Source organism: Cnephaeus nilssonii (assembly GCF_951640355.1).
Source record: "Cnephaeus nilssonii genome assembly, chromosome: 22".
Classification (NCBI taxonomy): domain Eukaryota; kingdom Metazoa; phylum Chordata; class Mammalia; order Chiroptera; family Vespertilionidae; genus Cnephaeus; species Cnephaeus nilssonii.
Genome location: NC_137093.1, coordinates 18614875 through 18622461, shown reverse-complemented (window position 1 = coordinate 18622461; position 7587 = coordinate 18614875).

Sequence of the window (7587 nt, the reverse complement as noted above, 5' to 3'; positions counted from 1 at the left end):
CTATTTTCCTCAACTCAGCCAGTGGCTTCCCTATTCACCTCACCACTCAACCAGTCACCCTCATCTCCTTCCCTCGGCCCCCTGCACCCATCACCAGTTACCCCGACGGGCTAACTCAAAAAGGCTCCAACGGATTTCCTCTCCATCTCCACCGCCACTTCCTTCGCTCAGACCACGCCATCGCTGGAGAGCCCAGCCTCACCGGTCTCCATCACTCCAGTCTCTTCCTCAATGCAACCTTTAGTCTACATAATTGCTAGTTACCTTCCTAAGAGACAAATGCAGTCATATCACTTCCCTGCTCACAAGTCTTCAATGAGTCTGCGTCACCCTCTGGGAGAGAGCTCACGGTACCCAGGTAATGAATATGCCCCTTCAACTGGCCCCCGGTGACTGTTCTGGCTTCATTGCCTACCACCCCTTGGCACCTGACACTCCAGGCCTGCAAGACTCAATGAACTCAATTACTTTCCCAAATGCAAAAGGTTCGTGTGTGTGTGTGTGTGTGTGTGTGTGTGTGTGTCCATCCTTCTGAAATGGTTCCCCCCTCCAATGTCTGGTGAATGACTGCTTATTCATTGAAGTCCAATAAAAATAGCACTTTTCCCATCTGATCTCTGCCCATCAAAACACAGCTATCACTAACTTCTCTGGGCCCTCATAACTTATTAATCAACCCCTCAGCAAATGTTTCCTGAATTCCTACTCTGTGTGCCAGGGTTTTCTGCAGATAGCTTTAGTATTGTACTTGCAACATTAGATTATCATTATTTTTCTCTTTAGCTTTCCCTTTCACCAGACTAGGAACTGTCTGGATAACACGGATGCTGAGAACACAGGAACCGCCTTCCGTATTTCTTTGCCCATGTTGCCTAGGACCATTTCCGACACGTAGTAGGTTTATGAAATCATTTACTAAACTGAAAAATACAGGGAATGGGGAGCTGAGAAAGGAACAGAAGAAAATGAAGAAAATTTAGTAAAGTCCAAGGAGAAGAGAGAAAACTGGGACAGGAGCTACAGAGATGAGAGCACGCGAAAGGGAAGAAAGAGGAGAAATGGAAAGGTGCACTACTTCTCCCACTACTGTGAGAGACAGAGACAGAGAGACAAAGAGGAAAAGAGAGACAGAGAGACAGAGACAGCGGGAGAATGAATGGGTATGAGTGTGTGCAAACACACACACACACACACACACACACACACACACACACACACACACGGCAAGATACTAAAGAAGTCTTCAAAGTTGGAAGCAACGGGCCATTTCCATCCCTCCCCCCTTCCCATTCCTCCCCTGCCATGTGGCTGCTCCAAATCCCACTCTTCCTAAATCCTCAGGCCTCCCCTGCGTCTGCATCACGCTTTGAGACATCCAAGAAATACCCCCACATTCTTAGATAGTCTCACACCAGGGAAACACTTCTTTGTGAGTCACTGATACGGCTAAATTCTAAGTTCTCGGAATGCTCCCATAATGGAAGGTCCTTTTACTGGGGGGGGAAACAAAAACACCAGAGGGAGAGTTCTGAAGGAAGGCGGCATGGTCAGGCTGGGTGACCAGGGTTGCTGAAATAGAGCAGGTGTCCCACTGCCCTCCGTGGGCCTGGATTCCGCTGCCAGGCCCACCTCCAGGCACCTCTGTGACTCGGGTCATTTCGCACAAACCCTAGGAGCTCGGGTTCTGCTTCGCACAGGAGAGTGGGATTAGACGTGACATGGAGAGAACGTGGGACTGACGACCCAAGTTCCCGCCCTGAATCTCCTGGCACCCAGCTGTGTGACTCTGGGAAAACGACATCCTCATAGGTCTCCCCTTACCATCTGCAAAGTGAGAGGCCAGACAAAGGTGTTTCCACCTCTGATGTCTACGCCCCTCTTTAAAATTGTCTAATGCCAATGAGCCTGATGACACTTCACACGGAGCCGAAGAACATTCTGAAAAGAAATCACCCCAGTCATCTCAGGAAGTGGGATTGGCAGGCAGCTGCACAATTTGCACTAGACCTGGATGTCTAAAAGAAAGAAAAGAAAACTGATTTTTTTTTTATCCAAAGTCAAAAGAATGCTAATTTCCTCTACCACTCAAGAATACATGAAAAGTGGGATGGATGAGGCTGTAAAGTCCTCATAATCTCACCTCCCAATCCCACTCAAGAATCCTCTTTCAATACACCTGCAGGTGCCCCGTCAAATACTTGGGAGCCCTGACATATGTCCCTGGCTCCCCGATTTCTCCCTCGTGCTACAGCCACAGTGTCTGAAATTCTACCCTTAGTGGATTATTTCTTTGGGCTCCCCTTCCTAGGGTCTTTTAAAATTCAAACACCCCTCGCAGTACTCGTTATCACATCAAAGTGTTCATGTTTGGATTCCTTTCTGTCCATTTCCTTCTGTCAGGTGAGCACCTGGGGCAACTCTAAAAGAAGGGAGACCCTGAAGGAGATGGTGTGGCTCAGCTGGTTGGGAATTGTCCTGAGCACCGAAAGGTTGCCGGTTTGATTCCCAGTCAGGGCACAAGCCAGGAAGCAGCCGATCAATGTTTCACTCGCACATCGGTCTTTCTCTTTCTCCCACTCTCCCTTCCTCTCTCTCTAAAAATCAATTTTAAAAACTTTTTTGAAGAGGAAGAAGAAGATAGCCCTTGAGGATGAGGGGACCAGTGCCAAGATTCACTCCAGATACTCTGCAACTACTCTGCCAGGCCAGATGTGATGACAATGATGATAGAAAACAATGAACATTTACAAAGGCTTACTAAGGTGCCGAGCCCTCTTCTTAGCACTTCACATTCTGACTCATTGGAAACACACTTATTAAAAATGGATGGTTTTTATATCAAGCCCCTTGATGACCTTGAATAAGCACCTCATCTGCTCAGAGAAATCACCCTCCATCCTGAAACCCCAGCTCCTTTCTTTTGTCTCTCTTTTCTTCCCTTTAAAACCAGGAAAAAAGGGTGCTGCTGGGCAAGTTAGTACAATAAAAAATGTAAGTGTGTGTGTGTGTGTGTGTGTGTGTGTGTGTGTGTGTGTTATCCTAAGTGATGAACTAGAGCCTTGTTGAGAGAGATTGCAGACCTTCTTGAACCAGCTATGAAAGGTAAATGTGGTGAGACTCCCATCTGGTGGTTAGAATCAATAGGAAGATTTGAGGGAAATGTGTTGTTTGCATTCAATAATTAGCAGGTAGAGAGGAAGCAAATCATTCTCACCATTAAGATGGACCTGGAGACATCTCGGCTTGGCCAGCTCTCCCAGACTGTCTGATGAGCTAAGAGACACTGGTGTGATCAAGGCAAAGAGAGGATGGTAGGAAGAGAAGCACGAGTTAGGTTAAGCAGACAACCACACAGCACCGCCTTCAACCTGCTCCAGGGACTGGTTGTCAGACATTTAAGGAAGGCCCAGGTTTCTTTATTTGTACAGTTTTGAAGGACTGCTGTCTCAGACTTGCATGACATGACAGAGATTTCTAACTTTTGAAAAAGTTGTTCTGAAAAAGTGTACAAGAGGGTAAATACCAAGTTCCAACAGTGCCACCTGCTGGCCATCAAATGGCAAGACAAGCATGACCTAAGCCTCTGTTACTATCATGGCCATGGTTAATGCATGGAAGACTCAAAATGGGCAATTAACTCTCAGCAGCCAGTTACATTAGGGATCACATAACGTAATCACGGGTACATTCCACGTGAAACCTCAGGAAATTTTATGTTTTGGGTGCCCCACAATGAGCCCAATTTGTGGCCGCTAGTCACTGAAAATACAAGTGATAGGACCAAAAAGGTTTGTTTGCTTCTTGGTGTAATAAAACCAATTACAGTCTGGCCAGCAAGTGAGTCAAGGTCACAATGGCACTACAGTGTGTATAGGTCTGGTGTTCAGTGATCTAGACAACAGGACTGGGAGCTCGCCCATTGAGAGTGTCGGTAAGCTACAGAACACCAGGTGAAGGTAGGCATCATCAGAGTGGCTAGCGCTTCACAGGAGTTAGGAACTGAACTTGAAGTAGCCTCAAGAATGTGAATTAATGTCTTCCTATCTACTGGGTGAAGTTACAAGGTTCCGAAAGATAGAATATTTAGGATTAAGAAAGAATTAAACATAAAAATAATCAGGAAAGGCTTGCATACCTACACGTGATCACCACAAAACACAAAGTCAGTACAAGGTGAGTGTCAGGACAAAAGTGATGTCAAAAGTCCAACAGGCCTGCCTGGACGTGTGCACAGCAGCAGGAAACATAAGGACCAGAAAACTCTCTCTCTCAGTTACAGGCAATGCGGAATCTGGTGATTACACAATAGCCAAAGTTAAAGAAAATGAACATAAATTGTGGCAAAAGGGTATTATTCTGCTTAGAAAGAAAGAGCTCTGTTTATATTGAAGTGCTATCACAGGCTTTTGAGAAAAGCTGTTTACTCCCTTCTTGGAGCTCCTTAAAGAAAAAGTCCTAGGGTCCCTTCCAGCTCTGTAATACCACAGTTTAATCCCTGGTTCTAAACAAAGGAACGCTAATTCAGCACGTGGCGTCATCGGCAGAAAAAAATTTAATTCAATTAGTAGCTTACGAATGTGGTTAAGAACACTGTTGCCACCACTTATTAACTGAGTGACCCTGAGCAAGTTCCTTAACCCCTCTAAACCTCTTTCTTTATCTGTAGGCTGCCTTTTTTCAAAGGATGGTCATGATAATAAAGTGAAATACGCCATGCTGAGCCCACAGCAAGCACTCAAAGGATGGAAGCTATTATTGCTAACAATTAAATAAAAATGAGCCTTTAGACAGGAGTGGGGAACATCCGGCCCGCGGGCCATATAAGGCCCACGAAATCGTTTGGTCTGGCCCTGCCAAGGCATTAGGGGTGTGTTAATGAAATGTTTGACCAAATATAGCAGGCTAATTTTGAAGTTGATAATTTTGTATGGCCCAAGAATGATGTTATAAATATCCAAATGGCCCTTGGCAGGAGAAAAAAAGCTCCCCACCCCTGCTTTAGAACAATGCCCGGGCCAGAGTTAAGCATTCCATTTTAATAAGAAGGTGTGAATTGCAAATGGAATTTAAAAGCAATACATTTTCTTTATCCTCAGGCAGGGGGGTCCCATAGTATTTTAAGAAAAGGATGCCACTAACTATGTGTCTTGGGGCAAGTGACTAAAACCTCTGCATTGGTTTCTCCTCTGTGATTGCACGTGGAGTAGATTAGAGGACCACTAAGATATTTCCAAAAGGAGGGAGATTCTTCTAGAGAATACCAGAGCTTAGTAGACACTATAAATTTATGACATACACTTTATAAAACTCTAGTTATAAAGTAAGAGATACCACTTACTAATAGGTCACTAAAAACTCCTAAATCACTATCGACCTATAATAGAAGGTACTGTAAACATAAAAGTCCTTCAATTATGTAAGAGTTAATTAAATAATGAATAATTGCTAGGTACAGAATTAAAGACAAACAGAGATATTTTCATTTTCATTTTTATATAATTTTCCTTTCTTATTCAGAGCAAGAAATTGTTAAGCTTCTTAGTTCATAAGAATCACATATACTGAGTCTAAATAATCCCACATTCGAAATGTGAGGACTCCAAATTGATGCTGCCTTACCGTAATACAGGAGTCAGCAAACTTTTTCTGCAGAGGGCTAGATAGTAAATGTATTTTAGGCTCTCTTACCCCTGCTCTTGTAGCACAAGAACAGCCGATGTGTAAATGAATGGCAATGGCTGCACTCCAATAAACCTTGACTGTATTTATGGACGCTGAAATTTTAATTTCATACTGTTTTCAAGCATCATCAAGTTTTATAATTTGTTTTCCTTTTTTTTTTTTCCATTCGGTTAAAAATGTAAACAACATTCTTAGCTCGTGGACTATACAAAAACAGGCAGCAGCGTGCAGGATTTAACTGGCCGTGTTTGCCAGCCCTGCTGTCATGCTGTATTTTGAGAAAGAACGTGGTGATGTAGAAAATCCAGAATTGGCAGATATCCCTCTGGGATTTGCACTGGTTGGTTGGTTGGTGTTGTTTTGTCCTGCTGTTCTCTTCTGCCTTTTTTCCTAAGGGCTTTCACCACAAACCAGTTTTTCGGTCCCAGAGGCAGGGACACGGGCTCAAGCATAGTTAAGGCAAGCCTGACACCTTGAGGTCACCCTGCAAGTGGCAGGCGCCACCCCTGCTGGGACATAGGAATCCAGGTGGGTTGGAGGGAGGGAGAGGGCAGCCATGCAGGCTCCACCCAGCAGTGAGCCTGCCAGTTGTTGTTGTTGTTGTTGTTGTTGTTGTTGTTGTTGTTAAAACGGGGCAGGACAAGGTCCTTCTCCACAGGAACTTCCTCAGGGGCATTTCATTGTCTTAAAACAAAAACAAAAACCTCCCAGAGCCTTCCCAGCTGGGACTCTGGTCTGTGTAAGTCTCCCACTTGTAGCCATGAACACACACTAGGGAAGAGGGGAGGGGGACTGGGCACAGCCCTCCACCTGCCCCTCTCAGGTGCTTGCAAAGGAGAAAGTAGGGAACCCATAGGGAACCAACTGCTATTGAGAACCAGGAGTTTTACTCCGGGAAATGGCAAATCGGGGGCTTTAGGAAGCAAAGATGAAAGGTCAAAATCAGGGGGTGGGTGGGGAGAGATTAACCAAAGAATTTATATACATAGCCCATGAACGCAGACAATAAATAGTGTGGTGAAGGTCTGGGGGCAGGGGGCGAAGGGGGGTGATGGGTGTGGGATGGAAGGGGTCAATGGGAGAAACAAGGGAACATCTGTAATATTTTCAACCATAAAGATAAATTTTAAATAAATAAATAAACAAATAAATAAAAGCCTCCCCCCCACAAAAAAAAAAAAAATGTTACATCAGGCCTGAAGCAGAATGGGATTCCCCAGGGCCTGCCCAGGTCCCTCTCCCAGGTCACACCCCTGTGCCGGGAGGGAGTGTTTTGCTAATTTTGGGGAAAATATTGCAGAGGCCACTCTTTCCATGGGAACATCTGAGACGCCAGTCGTTCCTATCTTGTAAATTATCCAGGAAAGACAATGCTGCAGCCTGCTGGGTTGGGAAGTTCAGCCTTCCTTTCATGGAATGCAAAGCCACCCTTCCCTGCTGCGGGGTCTGCGGCCACGAAGGTACTTTGCGGCTCTGAGAGCCGCCTCTTCAGAGGTAACAAACCCGGAGGGTCACGTGTTGCGTGTTGCGTGCTGCGTGCTGAACCCCCATGGCTGCTGGAAGGAGTTGGATGGGCTAAGAAGAAACGTAGACTAGACAACTTCAACTGTCAGTGCCCCCAACTCAGGCAGAAAACTGGTCAGCAGAGGGGAGTGATTCAGAGCCTCTTCTGATAGAGCAGGACCCTGAGTCCTGTCTCCAGACCCGTGCCATGAAGACTGGGGTGCCATGCCGGGCTCAGTGATTGAGTGTCGACCTATGAACCAGGAGGTCATGGTTTGATTCCTGGTCTGGGCACGTGCCCAGGTTGCAGGCTCCATCCCCAATGTGGGGCGTGCAAGCGACAACCAATCAATGATTCCCTCTCATCGTTGATGTTTCTATCTCTCACTCCCTCTCCTTTCC